This window comes from Cimex lectularius, unplaced genomic scaffold (assembly GCF_000648675.2).
Source record: "Cimex lectularius strain Harlan isolate CLEC.00 unplaced genomic scaffold, Clec_2.1 scaffold67, whole genome shotgun sequence".
Lineage (NCBI taxonomy): Eukaryota > Metazoa > Arthropoda > Insecta > Hemiptera > Cimicidae > Cimex > Cimex lectularius.
Genome location: NW_019392738.1, coordinates 1599648 through 1618494, shown reverse-complemented (window position 1 = coordinate 1618494; position 18847 = coordinate 1599648). Strand labels below are relative to the sequence as shown.

General features: G+C 35.1%; 1 protein-coding gene across 1 annotated transcript in view; it reads right to left on the bottom strand.

Annotated features, from left to right (window-relative positions):
• LOC112126949 (cubilin-like) overlaps window positions 1–18847 on the bottom strand; it is a 292446-nt gene that overhangs the window by 196760 nt on the left and 76839 nt on the right. The window contains exon 3 of the mRNA XM_024227043.1: window positions 12691–12721. The gene's annotated coding sequence lies outside the window, so the exon portion shown is untranslated. The remainder of the gene's footprint in view (window positions 1–12690; window positions 12722–18847) is intronic.

Genomic DNA, 18847 nt, shown 5'->3' with positions numbered 1-18847 from the left:
TTATAAGGATGACTGAATTATTTCCAAGTAGCGGAATGCTACAGAGGTAAACAAACAATATCATTTGGAAGAGGATTAATAAGTGTTGACATTCATACAAATGAGTAATCCTGTAAACGTAAACAGAATATTTTATATAGATTTTTTTTAATGAAAACTTAAAATCCTGCATTATTTTCCGGACAACCCGATAACTGCATAATTCATTTACACATTCATCATATTACAAGTGATCATTTCAAATGATAACATAATCAAAGATTAGTCGGATTCAGACTACTCGGAATATCGTTGAGGGCCCATCCCTAAAACTAATAAAGTTATAACCCCTGGCTAACCTCGACTTCCTCTCATCATTTACGCTAATAAACATTCATTCACGGTAGAACCATATACAATTAAAAGTTTGGGAATCACCTGATTTAATATTACGAGGCGACTCAATTTAACTGGAACGACAACTCTATTGGATACCAACTTTACTTCACAGGCACGACCACGCTGAAACATTCACGCTTATAAATACATTCACAAATGGGGTTTGATGTTACGCTATTACGAAATGAAATGAATGAAAATGTACTTTATTCAATAACACGATGAGTTACAAATAAAGTTAAGTTATAAAAAAAGGTTTTTAGTTGAGATAAAAAAGCCAGTTTCACGAGTGAGATTCGAACCCAAGACCTTCGGCTAGATACGCCGCTCCTCTACCACTTGAGCTAGCGTGACTTTATCTTTTATCTCAACTTAAAACCTTAATTAATTGAAAAATATCATTTGGTCAAGCGGACCACGAAAACTAGTGAATTTAATAAGTTAAAATGAAGTATTCTTCATTAATGCTCTCCGTGGAAATTTCATTTGCCGCCGAGAATCAAATAGATTACACAACATTTGAAAAATGGCAAATAGGAGGGAAAAGGTGGGGTTGAGATGAAAAGTTAGTATTCGAGTGGATCGAAGTCACGATAGCTCAAGTGGTAGAGCAGCGGCGTATCAAGCCGAAGGTCGTTGGTTCGAATCCCACTCGTGACATTGAATCTTTAAAGAATAAGAAAAAAATAATACACATCTTGACATTATATTTGTTCTTTCTATTAATTTGAGATGAGATAAAAGTCTTTACGGCTGTTCGTAAATAATTTTATTATTATTATAAATTATCCCATACAGAAAACGATACAATTAGATTTTATCTTTACCAATGAAATTCATGGACCATCTCATATCGGTATAAGCATGATAATGCGCTCAGAAGTATGTTTTGCTAAAAATTCTTGATTACATATGTTAAAAACTGGAATAATGTGAGCTTTCGAAAGTTCGGCGACATGGTCGAGGTCACGATAGCTCAAGTGGTAGAGCAGCGGCGTATCTAGCCGAAGATCGTGGGTTCGAATCCCGCTCGTGCCATTAACTTTTTTTCATCTCAACTAAAAACCTTAATTAATTATAATATATTAATTGGTCAAGCGGACCACGAAATTAGTGAAATTAAGTTCTAGACTACTTTTGTTCATTCTGTGTGCTAATTTCTCGTCCACACACACACACACACACACACACACACACACATACAAAACAAACAAACAATTAACCATTCACGCTTATAAATGCATTCACACGTTGGGTTTTGTTGGCCAGTACATCAACCTTTTTGTCAATGACAAATATATAGCCCTAGACTAGACCTTCGTAGGGTGCAAAGTACTCTACATTATGCCACAAACCCTTTTACACACAATTAGCAGCCATTCACGCATGTAAGTACATTCTAACATAGGGGTTTGGTATAGCGCCAGTGTCGCTCACGCTATTACACTCTAAAATTTAATATCTTATGTATATATATTATGCAGGGTGGGCGACCAAGACCCGAGGAGTTAAATGCCTGAGTTAAATACTCGTACCCCATCCCTAAAAGGTCCGGGACTTGGTCGGCTCACGTGTCCAGTATAAACCTCTTGGTCCTGTTCACAAACCCCAAGATTTTGAACCATTTAATCTCGGGGAGTGATTTGGTGATGACCTCTCCTTTAAAGAATTCAAATCTAGACCTCGGACACCTATCACACTCTGCGACGTAGTGCCTTGCCGTTTCTTCTTTTATTTCGCAAAAACGGCAAAAAGAATCTGGTAGGATACCCATTATGAAGAGGTGTCTTCTCAGTGGGCAGTGGCCCGTCAGAATACCTATCAGCCTCCTAATTACCCTCCTTGAGATAGAGAATAGCCATTTTGATTCTGCTGGTTTGATCGCCTTAAAAAACTCTTTCGATTGCCTGCCGGGGGATAAATTCCACTCCATAAAGAATTATTTCATGCCCCAGCTAATGATACTCTCCTTCGCTGTGCTCATAGAGTGAGGTAATACCGGTTGTGGCCCGACAAACGCAGTATTAGAACCTTCTTTGGCTAAGCCATCCGCCATTTCATTGCCATGGTGCCCTTCATGTGCTAGTATCCAAATAAGGGTTACCTCCTCAAACCTGAAAGAGATCCTATTGATAAAATCTATAGTTTCCTCTACCAGTCGTGAGGTTGACAAATCTTTTTGTAATGCCCTAAAGCAGCCCATAGACGATCAATTTTATTGCACAATATTTTGGGTTGTGCAATTTAATTGATCGTGTGTAGACGATATGAAAAGTTTGTGCAATACATTGCATGATTGACGAAAAGTTGAAAATATATTGTACAACCGGAAAATATTACACCGTCTGTTGGCATTATTGCGCAATTTCAGTCAGTTTGTGAAGTATCAACGAGTGGAAAATATTGCGCAAACTTCAATATCGCCTTCAAACTATTCAAGTTCATTGCACAAACAAAATTTTGTACAATATTATTAAACGTTAAGGGGCAAACGTCAAATTATTGTGCAATCTATATTGTACAATAATATTGACCGTCTATGGGCCGCTTAATTTTTCCCCGAAGTGGTTTTAATCTTTTTATCACTAACGCTTAATAATTGACCGTTAACCTTACTCAATAGTGAGATTTTCGAGTGACCTATGTTATTGCACTTATGATTCCAGCTGCCCTCGCTAATTAATCTGTAGCAGCTGATTAGTGCTCTGACCTTAACCTCAATGTGAAGAGGTGTGGATTCTTCTAAGATTCTGGAATCTTAGACAACTTGAGTTGAGTCTGTGAGCGAATCTCCCGTCCACACACTCACAATTAAACATTCTAGGCTATAAATGCAATCAGACAAATAAATTAGAATGTGGAACAACCCTAGGGTTGAAACGCTCAGTAATAAACTGTTTTGGTAATTTTATATAAATGCTATTCCAACTGGTTTTAATACATTCCTGTTAAATTAGCCTAACCATGTGATAAATTCCATGTTGTAATTACTAGAAGAATAAATTTTTTATAAATGTTTTCATCAAAGAGTTAGCAAGTTAGAAAATTGAAGGATTTATAAACGAAACTTTCTCTCAGAATAAAAGCTTAACAACATGAAAAACGTTCAGGAAAATGGGGTAACAAAGCGGCTTTTAAAAAAACCTCGGTTGACAAAGTAAAATATTTGCCAAACTTTTCAACAAGGGAGGGGGGAAGAGGTAATTTTATACGAATTCTGTCCTAAGGAGTGAATCTTATTAAAGAGAATAACATTCTCAGAAGGCCTGGTAAAAAGAATAAATTACTCTATGCTTTATTGTCTTTCCTCGGAACTTCAAAGGTCAAGAGACAATAATCCCAAGTTGCATTTCAGTGTAACAAGGGTTCCATGAGAGGAAATGCTTCCAACAGTATTCTTCATGATTTACTACAACGTAGTAACAGTTCTCTTGAAACAGCTATAATTTGATAACAGGCACTATATTTTTTCTAATTTTTCATAGTTATCAGCGTGTCTTTAAAATCCGATTAACCAGAAAGCGGCGACATTTTTGAGCGGCTTTACCAGCCCCCTTACAAAACGGATTATACGGCAGAGCTGAAAACGGCGTGAAATATATTTTTTCTTCCGAAAAATTATTGTAATGCGGTTACCATTTCAGGCCCAAGCATTGCTGTAAAACAGAAAGGAAGAGCGCACAAAGAATGGATTTTTAGCGTTGTCAACACCACGCAAGAGAATAAACAGAATTAAAATAAATTTACACTTATGATGAACTACTCGAAAACCTAATATAATCAGAATATTTAAAGAATATTTTATTTTTAATTTTATAAACAAATAAAAATTAGTTTTTAATAACGAATAAGATGATAAGAGCTTCTTTGCATTTTCATCTTTCAAACATTTTGGTCACCTATTCTTCCTATAGTATATTATCTATAGTGTTAACATTTTCCTCGGCACTTTACTAGTTACAGATTTTTGCAACCCGATTTCCTAATAAAAGTAAAAAAAGTCCTTCCTCGCACCTACCAACTCAACCAAACATCCTTCCTCTTGGATCGCTGATTTAAGATTAAAGTTTGCACTGGATTTTTTGACATCAATCAGCGATTCGCAAGGGAGTATTCTAAGACCAATCTTCTACTCAATGTGTGTTTCTTAACGAAGTCGTGAGGAGCCGTCAAAAATTAGGTAGTTTAGAAAAACACATTTCATTGTTTTTGCTTACGTTTCGACCTATATTCGGGTCATCTTCAGGGCATAAAGTGTAGTACTATTCTTCTGGTGTCATTGGGTAGCGTTTTCATTGTTTCACAACACTTTCACACAAACCCAGTATGACACCACAAGAACAACATCACACTTTTTGCCCTGAAAATGACCCGAATAATGGCCGAAACGTCGGCAAAAAAATAAAAAAGGTGTTTTTCTAAACTACCTCATTCTTGACCGCTCCTTACGACTTCAATAAATTATTTCTACTCTGTTTACACCGATACACTCGAATCAAAACCACAACACGGAATCCTATTCTTACAATCATTGCAGCAGAAACAACACAAAAAGAAATCGATTTTTTTTAACAAACGTTTTAAAATGTTCAAATGATAAATAAACTTTAGGAAATAAACTGAGTGAGGTTGAACAAAACAATTAGACGTGGTGAGATATATAATCGGTTGAAAATCACTTGAAAAGCGTAATGAAAAAAGGGTTTGGGGCAGGCTCCGTTTTCAAGAAGTTTTGAAAGGTATCGCCATATTGACAGAGTTCAACGCCATTAAACTTTAAAACCTTCCTGTTTCCCTAATTGATCACGATCTAACAGAATGAAAAACCCAGCACTTTTATTATAATTTATGAGCTTGTTTTTACCAGATTTTCAAGTCCTTTTCATATTACATTCATGTTACATTGCAATTAAAGGTTGGAATAAAATGAAGAAACATTTAATGAGTTTAAAAATTAAATATATAACTGATCCAATCGCCTTCTCAAAATTATAATAACAATAAACAACGTAAACCGTCGACCTCAGGATGTGATTAAAATGTTTTATTTATACAACTAAAATATATACAGTGGTTCAAACCTAATATATTCAATTTATAAAAAATATACCCCCTATCGCAACGTGACTGGCAGGTGACAATTAAACGGCGCTGCAGTGCGACAGTTCCGCACGACATAAGATGTGCAGGTTTAGCCTATCTTTGAAAAATTAACTAATTATGATTTTAATATTTAAGCATGTTAATTGAAAATATCTTTCTTTTCTTTTAATCCGCCTGTCGTTACAAATTTGTTATTTTCTTTATTTTATGAAGTTTTCTATTTAAAGGTGTACTGTATACAGTAACGAGGTAATTTACGTTGGTCAACGTCTATTTGTCCTGTAAAATCCCATAAAACTACGAAACCTGAGATAATTGAAATTTCAACGCTTGCAACTAAACAACATCGACAATTATAAATTTGTTATTAATTTGTTTTATAATATTTAATATCTCAAAAAATTCAAAACGAGTTTCAAGAAAAAAATTATTTGAAGAGAAAAAAACTAAAAAAATGACCAACTCTTAATATCTCTTAAACTACCTTTTTACGAAGCAAAGAGGAATAATATTTATCGTTTAAAAAAATAATTCCAATGCTCGTAAAATTCTTTTTAAAATACTATTAGATGCAGAAAAGCCTAAAGTTTTAGGTACATTAAAATTCTAAAAGCGAAAATTAACTTTTACACGCAATAGAACAGGTCTTAACATGCCTCTTATATTTTTGTATATGAAAAAAAAACAGAGATCAAATATCTCCAAAAAAGCTATTGTTTTCCAAGCAGATGACGGAATTTGTACAAATTTTGATTCAAGTTCACAGTTGTTACATTCAATTTCGTTATCATTTAAAAAACCTGGATATTTTGTCCAGCTTTCGCACTGGGATAAGCCGTAAAGTTTTATTATGATAATCGTTCTACTGTGAGTCAGAGGCACGGGAGCCGAATTATAAAATATTCTTCCTACACTTTTCAGCTGTTCACACCATAAACGCGTTGTTGGGATTATGCTGAAATTTCATTTATCATTCCCGACAAGGGCTGTTCGCCCCCTTTGCGGGATATGTAATTAAATTCGGTTACAAGAGAGAGTAGATTTTTTTCTGGACGGGGAGGGACAAAAAAATTTCACATTACGTGTGACAAGAAGATAAAAAAAATCCGAGACAGTGTACTAACGTACTATTAAAAATTATGAATAAAAATATAACAAATATAAAATTAAAATAATGTCATAATACAATACACGTATTAACGAATATTTCAGAATTCAAACTATTCCTGATTAATCGAATTATCTGTTTGATCACGATTTTAAAGATAACCACGCGTAGGCTAAAGGTCAGACGGTAGTAAAGGATCCGTTTACATTTTTTAACAAATTCCACGAAAGAAAATTATTTTTGATTTATCCTGTCGATCAATTGGAGTGAGAAAAACATCCGAAAAAAGACAAGCGAAAATTAGCGCCTCAAGATCTTAAAAATAACTATTTGTAATCGGGATATAAAGAATCACATTTTCCAAATTATTCCAAAAAATAACAATCTTTTTTATTTATACTGTCAATCAATTGGGGATAGAAAAATAATCCTAAAAGAAGAGCAAGAATTAGCGGACCAATATCTGAACAATAGAATTTTTCAATCGAAATAGAAAAATGAAAATTATTCCTGACATCTTCCTGTCAATATTATACAATTGGATATTGAGAAATATTACTTAAAGTAGCAGAATGAGAATTGAAGGGCCAACATTTGCAGGATAGCCAGTCGTAGACTTCATAAAAAGTAGTCATCTAAATTTTCCACAGATTCGAAAAGAAAAATCTTATATCTGACTTCTTCCTTCCGATATTATACAATTGGAGATTAAGAATATTTCTGAAAGAAGCAGAGCGAGAATTGACAGACTAAGATTTGCGGGATATTCCCAGTAGATTTGTTACAAATAAGTCATTTATGATTTTCACTAGATTCAAAAAAAGAAGATTATTTCTTGCGTCAACCTGTTGACGTTATACAATTAGAGAAAAAGAAAATTTACTGAAAGAAGCTGAGCGAGAATTACCGGACCAAGATTTGGAGGATGCCTACTTTTAGACTTGTTGCAAAGAAATCATCCATATCTTTATTGAGATCATCTTCAGGGCCTAGGATTTACAAACATTGTTTACATATTACAATTACATTTTGGATGTGGAAAAGTGAATTTATACAATGCAAAATATATTTTATATATTCAATCCAAGTATTTCTACTCACTCAAAGTGTTTGTCTTCTGTGTAATTGTGCCATTCTTGCGTGTCGTGTCAAGAAATCTCACTGGCACTCTCGACACGACACGCAAGAATTGTACAATTACACAGAAGACAAACACTTTGAGTGAGTAGAAATACTTTGATTGAATATATAAAATATATTTTGCATTGTATAAATTCACTTTTCCACATCCAAAATGTAATTGTAATATTTAACAATGTTTGTAAATCCCAGGCTCTGAAGATGATCTCAATAAAGATCGAAACGTTGGCACGATAAAGAAAATGTTTTTCTAAAACCTACATCACACCAGACCGCATCTCACGATTTCTAAATAAATATCGATTAACGGTCACTAATCACCACACATACTTTGTAACTAAAATGCTGAAATTATTTGCATATGTCAATTTAAATTTGGCAATAAGCTGGAATTACCGTTTTTAAAAAACAGTAATCTGAAAGAGCTCAGGTGGAAAAATAAACCCGTGTAATAAAAGGGTAGCTTAAGGTTGGCAAAAAATAGATAGGCACCTTGTTATTATATTAAATAAAAATGATCTTTTAACCAGAGAATTTTTTTTCAAAATGCGTTATTTGGTTTGTTAAAACTTAATTAAAACCACTAGTTTTCGTGGTCCGCTTGACCAATCTATTTCAATTAATTAAGGTTTTTAGTTGAGACAAAAAAGTCAGTGTTACGAGCGGGATTCGAACCCACGACCCTCGGTTAGATACGCCGCTACTCCACCAATCGAGATATCGTTATTTCGATCCACTCGGACAAAAGGTGGGGTTGAGAAGGGAAGTTAGTGTTCAAGTGGATCGAGGTCACGATAGCTCAGTGGTAGAACAGCGGCGCATCTAGCCGAGTGTCGTGGGTTCGAATCCAACTGGTGACACTGGATTTTTTATCTCAATTAAAAACCTTAATTAACTGAGAGATATTAATTGGTCAAGCGGACCACGGAAACTAGTGAATTTAAAAAATTAAATAAAAGATATAAAAAAAGTCAATGTCACGAGCGGGATTCGAACCCACGACCTTCGGCTAGATACACCGCTACTCCACCACTCGCGCTAGCGTGATCTCGATCCACTCGGCCAAAAGGTGGGGTTCAGATGAGAAGTTAGTGTCCAAGTGTTCGAGGTCACGCTAGCTCGAGTTGTGGAGTAGCGGCGTATCTAGCCGAGGGTCGTGGGTTCGAATCCCGCTCGTGACACTGACTTTTTTGTCTCAACTAAAAACCTTAATTAACTGAAAGATATTAATTAAAACATTGAAATATGCGGCTTCTGTTGTGAGAATTTAAATGGAGTCCTGCTTGAACATGTTTCTGTTAATTAAGCTATAGATTATTACTAATGGTTCAATTTGAGTTACTAACTGCGATAACTATAAACACGAGTAGAGCGATTTTATCACACAAGGATGAATGCGGACAACGACGGTACGATATTATCAGTTCAATGGATTTTCATCCGGTACATTTACAATCCCGGATTAGTCAAGATAAATCTAAAAGAACAAGTAGTTCTCAGAACAATTGTTATTTAAATATCTGCAAAGAAAGGAATATTTATGAAAAAAATTCGCCATCACCGCCGGGCGGACCGTAACTTTTCCAACGGCTATATATTGTTAGACGCCAGTAGTTGCTTGTGACACTAAACGTGATATTTGTCACCCCCGTTTTCCACCCTGCATCCACTTTAGAAATCACAAACATAGACGTTTTTTATCTCTTTGCCAAAATTTTACATTTTTGTTCTTTACCCCGTGCTAATTTACCCCCTGCTATCATCAATCATTTGACGGTTTCTCTGGTAAAAAAACCAAACTAATTCGGCCAAAAACCGCTAAAAGCTTTTACTGAAGTCGACATAAAACGAGTAATCACTTTAGACTTTAAGCTGGTTGTATAATTTCTAAATTCATGAATACTGTATGTAATCTATAATACAATATATAGGTGCTTTGGTATAAATGGACATTATAAATTAAACGTGCCTTCTGGCTAAGTACCTAGTTCATTCTAATATCGAATCGGCTGCTTCATATAGCAAACTTCATAATTGCTTGGGGGCTTACTTAACTAATCCATTAGTCGGAAGTTATATACCAAGTTTTTCAGTACATCTTCATTTGATTAATATTATTTTTTAAAAACTTTTTAATTAATCTTTATATAAGGTATTAGTTGAGATAAAAAAGTCAGTGTCACGAGCAAGATTCGAACCCACGACCTTCGGCAAAATACGCCGCTGCTCTACCACTTGAGCTATCGTGACTTCGATCCAGTTCAATTCTGCCATTGTAAGCTGCGTATGTGGATTCAAAGTCAAAATTTTGTCCATGTACACTCCCAAGTATTTGACGCGATGCAGAAAGTAAAATGTGATTTTTTTTAAAAACGAGTTTTTTTATTTTAACCATAGTTCTAAGGTAACAACGTTCGATCAAACCGCTGGTACAAGATGGAGATTTGAGAGAAGTTTGTTTAGTGCTTGAAGGGTTTTTAAAGCTATTTTTCTTGACCCGACTTTAACACATTCTCCAGGACGCATTGTTTCGGTTCTAGTTCTCTGTAGGTGAGAGAGCAGCCTCTTTTTTGCCTAGCTAGCAAGACTGTTTATTTTTTTCATACCTTGATGTCCAAACCACTGTTACAAGTGAACACGAGAGAGAAAAAAAAGTATCGTGGACGAGAGTTTACTACCAAAATGTCGGAATACGGAGTGAAGACATGGTACACGGCGCTATACCACCCGCAGGCTAACACGACGGAACGAATAAACCTAGTGATAAAGACGATGATGGCGTCTTACATTCGAGACAATCAGTGGCACTGGGACAAGGAACTCTCGAAACACCGCAGTACAAGAAGCAACCGGGTACACACCACCATATTTGAATTATGGGCGAGAACTGACCCGTTCGGGTGGAGAATATCTAGGAGAAGGAACGAAAGGAAGTCACGACCCTGGAGGTAGATCGGAAGTCTCACCAAGGGATATTACATCAGGTGCCGACACTCTTCCGAGAGGTACAGGATCGACTTGATCGGGCGTATGAGAGATCAAGAATGGTCTATAATCGAGGGACAGGAGGTATAGTGTCACAATTATGTCCAATCAGATGCCGCCAGATATATCTCCAGTAAGTTGACTCCCCGCTTCTCTAAAGCTAATATTAAGAGAAAACTGTCTCCCTTGGTGTCTGTGTTGGAGAACGAAGAAGGCCGGAGCTTAGGCCAATGGCATGTAAAGGACCTACAACCCCACCCCGGAAGTCAAGACTCCATGGAGTAAAGAAAAAAAAAGGTTAACCTTTTTTTGGGAGGAAGGAGTGGAAATGTTACAAGTGAACACGAAAGAAAAAAAGATTTTTTTGCACTGGGGTGACCAGACTCGGGCATAGGCGAGGGTGCCCTCGGCAAGATTGAGCGAGGTCTGGAAGAGGCCGAAGACGCACGGGCGGCATTTGGAAGATGAAGGAAGCCCAGCCAGGGCTCAGCGGGGTCCGAAGGGAGTGAACAAGGAGGCCTCGAGCTGAGACTGGTCGTTGTGGACGAGCGAGGCGAAAAATTAAAACGTGACAGTGTATTATTTTATTATTTTTGGGACTTTTCTCATCGTCGTAGAGTGGAGGGTTCGCGTGTGCGAGGGGAGAACCGTTCTGGAACGACGAGAAAAAGGACGTACACGAGGTTCGAGCTTTAAAGTTATAAGATGGGTTTCTGGACAGTTTTTTGGTTTTAATTTTGAAGAGACTTGTTTTATTTATTTATTTTTTTGTTTGTTTTACATCTTTTTCTTAATACAGAGGACATTAATATTTTATTTTCTTGTGTTTTTTTATTTATTTATTTTTTTTTAATTTGTTATTTTGTTATTTCACCCCAAGGGTTTCACTGTTTTCCTAAAGGAAGAAAATAAAATAAAAACAGTGTGGTGCTCGATTATTCCCCTTTTTGGAGACAAAGCGACCACGGGGAAAAAATCTCCACTGAGTCCCAGGTACCCGGCGACCGGGTGAATTGCCAATGGTCCGGCGAGGAACCGTAACACACCTTCAAATAATCAGTATTTTTCCAAATGCCCATTACGTCATTGATGCAATACAAGTTAGTTTGAAGCTAAAAGTTATGAACCCACAAAAATTAAATCCGTGTATCTTTCATTTTGAACAACTCCAATGCAAAGAGTGGAGTTCACCTTGAAAGATCGGTACTGGGGCGAGGGGAATTACTAGGGAATATTTCTGGCCTATTTTCCTTAAACTTACTTCCTGTGCCATCTATGATCCATCAATGTGGATTGCTTGATGAAACATAGGATTGTTTTACAATCAGATATTTGTGTTTTATACGATTACAGAGATTTTCTGTCAAAATTGGGTCTCCTCTAATTTTGTCAGGTTATACGTTTATAGCCATCTCATTTATTTTAAGGATATCAAGAGTTTTATTATGGCCTCTATATTTTGTATTTTACTACGGACTTCATAGTGAACAAAAAGTAAAAAAATCTATTTTATAATAAGTAAATATTTATAATAAGGAAAGACACACAAAATATATTAAAATAAATATTTAATAACGACTGTTTGTCGAAACAATAGACGACTTGGATCGTCCAACTAGAAATGCCTGGTTAACCATTTTACAAAATGTTGAGGATCGAAAAACTTTTCGATTTCAATGGAAAACCTTGACACATGAAATGAATGGAATTAAATAGGAATATCATTATCTTGAAACGTTGAACGTCCTATTGTCAGATTGTTTGACATTTGATTACTTCGTACAGAACAAATTAAACCGCTTCCTTTTCATATATTTTTAACGGCCGGGAATAAAAGCCGTTTAAAAACGTTTCAAAAACCGAACACAATCTTTTCAATATAATTTAAATAAAACCGTTATAATAGATTAAATAATAAAATATTAAAAGCTATCGTTTTAATTATTACTTATATGCATAAAAAAAGGCTAATTTACCTTTGCCTAATGTGGGACACAATCAGAACTCCTGAAACATAAAAATAAAGCATTATTTCAGATAGATAGATCATTTTATTTCGACATAATATTTTTTATACAAAACTTCAAAATTTCAGTAGGTGCTTGTGCAATCTCAATTAATGACCTTCCAACCCATTTTAAAAAATTGCGTGTATAATTATACTTAAAATATAATTAAATTAATTAATCTTTATGTATGTTATTGGTTGTGATAAAAAGTCAATGTCACGAGCGGGATTCGAACCCACGACCTTCGGCTCAATACGCCGCTGCTCTACCACTTGAGCTATCGTGACTTCTATCCACTCGGACACCAACTTCCCATCTCAACCCAACCTTTTGAATTTTTCCTCCTTTTTGCCATTTTTCAAATATTGTGTAATCTATTTGATTCTCGGCGACAAATGAAATGGCCATGTAGAGCTTTAGTGAAGATATACTTCATTTAACTTATTAAATTCATTAGATTTCGTGGTCCGATTGAACAAATCGCATCTTTCAATTAAATAATATTTATGTAAGTTATTGGTTGAGATAAAAAAGTCAGTGTCACGAGCGGGATTCGAACTCACGACCTTCGAATAAATACGCCGATGCTCTACCACTTGAGCTACCGTGACTTCGATCCACTCGGACAATAAATTCTCATCTCAACCTAACCTTTTGAATTTCCCCTCCTTTTTGCCATTTTATAATTAATAATTAATTGCTATAAAAGTAGGGAAAATTCGGAAGGTTGGGTTGAGATGGGAAGTTGGTGTGCGACTAGATCGAAGTCACGATAGCTCAAGTGGTCGAGCAGCGTTGTATTCAGGTCGTGGGTTCGAATCCCGCTCGTGACATTGACTTTTTTCATCCCAACCAATATCTTACTTAAAGATTATTTAATTGAATGATGTTATTTGGTCAATCGGATCACGAAATATGATAAATTTAAAATATAATACTTTAAAATTAAAGAATACCACAAAACACTGTCACAATACAACTATCATTCTTTACATCAACTGTGTAATATAAGAAAGCGTCGGTGGCAGTTACAGTTAAGGCGTTTCTCACTGTAAGGTCTCGGGTTCGAACCGAGCCTCCTAGTTAAAATTCCACTGGAATGTGTAGAGAGCTCGAGGACCGATCGAGAGGTTTGGGTGAAATTTTGTATTCGGGAACGGATTAGTTTGTTGAAAAAAGGATTGCTTGACGACTTTGAGTGCAAGGATTCGATGCACTGGATGTTGGACGGTTTGGCAGAACCCCACAGTTCCTCTTAGTAGGTCTAAAATGATCACGGTAATGTCTAGTACAAGGGTAAAGACGGTAAACACAGTTTTCGAACCTAGAAGTCTTCGTAATTGTTCAAGTTTTCTGTTAAGTTGTTAATTCATAAGTCTTTGCCTTGGGATTCCACGTCAGTACGCTGTCTAGGTATAGTCCCCAAGTATTTGATTTGAGTGAAAGTCGGTATACTTTTGTTGTAGATGTACAGTGCAAGTCTGTTTTTTTAGTACATTGTTCTTAATTCAGTCTTGTCCTTCACTTTTTTCTACCTGTCTTCAATAAGCAGAAGGTGTTCTTGGAAGTTTGGTAAGCTTGGATAAAACTGAATAGAATAGAATAGTATGGGGCCAAAAGTGCTCCCTCTTGGGGCTTGCATTGGTCTGACTTTAGAGAACTCCTCCCCTCACCACATTCTGAAGCAGCTGTCAGTTACAATATCAAGATAAGATAATAACGAAAGGGTAGAAATCATTTAAGTTTATAAAGAATGCCCGGTTACCAGATCTTTATTCTCTTAAGTAAAATAATATAGTGTTGGAATGATAAAGACGGAAGGCGAATTGGGAGAACGAATGATTTTATAAGTAGCAGAAGATTCACAAGGATTTGGACATTGAAGAAAAACGAATAACAATGGAGTATTAAATTCACTAATTTCGTAGTCCGCTTGACCAATTAATATATTACAATTAATTAAGGTTTTTAGTTGAGATAAAAAGTCAATGGCACGAGCGGGATTCGAACCCACGATCTTCGGCTAGATACGACGCTGCTCTACCACTTGACCTATCGTGACCTCGATCTACTCGGACACGAACTTCCCATATCAACCGCACGTTTTGAATTTTCCCTCCTTTTTGCCATTTTTCAAATGTCGTGTAATCGGAATATGTAACAATGGAATATGTTCATAAGAGAGGAAATGGTTCGTACGATTACACACTGCCTATCACAAAAAAAAATCCGACCAACTAGTTTTTACACAAAAAAATGGACATCTTTGGAATTGCCTATTTTCTTAGCTTTTAAAGTCACAGATCTGCGCTAAATCTCATTTTTTAGAAAATTTTACTCTGATGGATTTTATAAACGTTTTCCTAGTTTCAGACATTCATCTGTAAACTCAAAAATTCTGGAACAATTTCAGTCAATTTTTGGATTTTTTACAAAACGACATTGAGTTGAAATTGAGCAGTGGAGTCAGAAAATCGCCTGCAGCGACGCCCTTTAGCAATCGATAAGAAATTTAACAATATTTCAATTGGTCACCTTCCACTTTGCCCGATTTTTTTTTAGTTTTTGAGTTATTCGCGATTTTTGGGCAAAAAACGCAGATTTTTACGTGCTCATGGATAAACCGATTTGAACCGTCAGGATTTAGCAAATTTTACGATCTACAACTTTTGTACCAAGGACGTTTTCAAAAAGTGACCAGGGTAGGGACAATTCTTACTTTGACCTTTTGGGATGCGGAATGCTTCTGCTATCAAATACCACTCGTTTATTTCATCACGGAAATTAATTTTTCCTTCACGTTCACAAGGTTGTGTGGCAGTTTGGCTTCGAATGACGTATTGAAAAAATAGGTTTATGTATGGTAAAATGGAGAGAGAAAGTGATTCGATTTTTCCTGAGCACGTAAAAAACCACGTTTTTATCCAAAATTTGCGAATAACTCGAAAATGGTTGATGAATCGGGCTAAGTGGAAGGTAACCAATTGAAAGTTTATTGAAATTTCATATCGATTGCTAAAGGGCGTCTCCCTAAGACGATTTCCTCCACAGCTCAATTTGAAATTTTCGTAAAAATAGAGTTTTTTTGTTGAGATAAAAAAATCAATGGCACGAGCGGGATTCGAACCCACGATCTTCGGCTAGATACGACGCTGCTCTACCACTTGAGCTATCGTGACCTCGATCCACTCGGACACTAACTTCCCATCTCAACCCCACCTTTTGAATTTTTCCTCCTGTTTGCCATTTTTCAAATATGGTGTAATCGGGTTGGATTCTCGACGACAAATGAAATGGCCACGGAGAGCTTTAGTGAAGTATACTTCATTTTAAATCATTAAATTCACTAATTTCGTGGTCCGCTTGACCAATTAATGTATTACAATTAATTAAGGTTTTTGGTTGAAAAATGGCAAAAAGGAGGGAAAATTCAAAAGGTGGGGTTGAGATGGGAAGTTAGTGTCCGAGAGGATCGAGGTCACGATAGCTCAACTGGTAGAGCAGCGGCGTATCGAGCCGAAGATCGTGTGTTCGAATCCCGCTCGTGCTATTGACTTTTTTATCTCAACCAAAAAACCTTAATTAATTGTAATATATTACTTGGTCAAGCGGACCAGGAAATTAGTGAATTTTCGTAAAAAGTTCAATTGAAAAGAATTTTTCAATTTACTAATGAAAGAGTGAAACTAGGAAAACATTTTAAAAAACCAACTTGTTCACCTGAAAATTTTCTACAAAATGGTACCTAACGCAGGTCTGTGACTTAAAAGGCTGAAAAAAATGAATTGTGTATATCTTGTTTAAAAAACTTGTGCTTTTTGTGGAAAGTTTCAAGTTATGGTGATTGTGATAAAATCATTGGAAATGTAGTACTACAAAAGGATATTCTAAAATATTTTTTTTAAAGTGTAAATATTTGTAAAATGTTTTCCAAAAGAGAAATCAGTTTCATAAATTACTCATTAATTGTTTAGACAGCATTTCAAGCGAACGTCGGTTTGCATCATAGAGAATATTATTTATGAAATTACCGCAGCCGATGTCAAATATGCTAATTAATTTGCATTGATTGAAAACTAGAATGGAATTAGTAATTATAACAAGTAATTTTAGTAAACAGAATAAATGTTTAATTATTTTGTTCTTGTATACACTTTTTTGTTCTTTGTATTTGACAGTAAAAATCACGAGTGCCAAACGGTATATTTTAAAGTGTCCGTTAATACATGCTGAGCGGTTTCCAATAATGATCCTATCGTTAAAAGATCGTGTTGTTTTATTTTCTCTCCTGAATCCTTTGTAGGAAGCCGAATATGCAAATTGGATTGGAAAGGCGATGACACAGTGCGGGACCCTGTTTTGTAGTCGTGTTTTCACTCGGGGAAATAACAGGCCGACACATCATCGCCGGAGTGGATTTACATTTCAAATTTTCGACGTCCGACTATTGAAACCGGCCGTTGAACAGTGGTCCGATGGAATTTTTGGATTAGGCACCGGCTCAAGAGGGGGCGGCTAATGAAAATTGAAACGCGAAGATTTAACATTTAAAATTGATTGAAGAACAATATTGAAGGCGGCCGAGTGGGATTTGAATTGCAAATAAAAAGTAAAGGAAACGCCTTGTAATTATAAACCAGGAAAGAGAGAAAAAATTTCACTATCCTGGAAATTATATTTATTTAATCACCTTAACATTTCCGTAAAAGAAGCCTGTTTCTTCCACAAAATTAATTTGCTTAGTTTTCAAATCTCAATTAATTTAGTAAGAAAATAAATTTATAAAAAACTCACTCCATTTTTTTTAACGTGTGAGGTGTTTAGTGACCGTTAGTCAATGATTATTCGGAAATCGTGAGATGCGGTCTGGTGTGACGTAGGTTTTAGAAAAACATTTTCTTTACGGTACCAACGTTTCGATCTTTATTGAGATCTTCTTCAGGGCCTGGGATTTACAAACATTGTTTACATTTAAAAAATACATGTAGGATGTGAAAAAATGAACTTATACAATGCTAAAAATATTTTAGATTAAAAAAAGAATTTACACGACGCTAGAAAATTTAGATTAAAAAAATGAATTTATACAATGCTAGAAATTTTAAATAAAAAAAAATGCATTTACACATTGCTAGAAAATTTTAGATTAAAAAAATGAATTTATTCGATGCTAGAAAATTTTAGATTAAAAAAAATGAATTTATACAATGCTAGATATTTTAAATTAAAAAAATGAATTTATACAATGCTAACAAAATTTTAGTTTAAAAAAATGAATTTATGCAATACTAACAAAATTTTAGATTAAAAAAATGAATTTATACAATGCTAGATATTTTAAATTTAAAAAAATGAATTTATACAATGCTAACAAAATTTTAGTTTAAAAAATGAATTTATACAATACTAACAAAATTTTAGATTAAAAAAATGAATATATTCGATGCTAGAAAATTTTAGATTAAAAAAATGAATTTATACAATGCTAGAAAATTTTAGATTAAAAAAATGAATTTATACAATGCTAGAAAATTTTAGATTAAAAAAATGAATTTATACAATGCTAGATATTTTAAATTTAAAAAAATGAATTTATACAATGATACAATGCTTTTTTTAATCTAAAATTTTCTAGCATCGTATAAATTCTTTTCTTTAATCTAAAATTCTTGTATAAATTCATTTGTTCACATCCTACCTGTATTTGTAATATTTAAACAATGCTTATAAATCCCAGGCCCTGAAGATGATCTGAACAAAGATCGAAACGTTGGCACGACAAAGAAAATGTTACAGATGTCTCCAAAACGAACCAAGGAACCGGATCAGGCGTTTTCTGTACAAGCCCAAGCCATGACCAATCAAACACATTAGAAAAGCGGACTTCGGTCTTTCAAGAAGAAATACCACCAATGCTTGTGTCCTAGAATATCTTAAAAGAGGTCATATTGGCAAAAATATCCTCTTAAGAACGGATAGCCAAACAGCTATTAAAATTTTACCGTGTAAAAAATTACATCAAAATTAATCAGTATATGCATTTAAACTCTCCAAAGCCTGGGGAAACATAACAAGCTGATGATATCTTGGGTGCCAGGACACAAATGAATTTTGGGTAACAAAA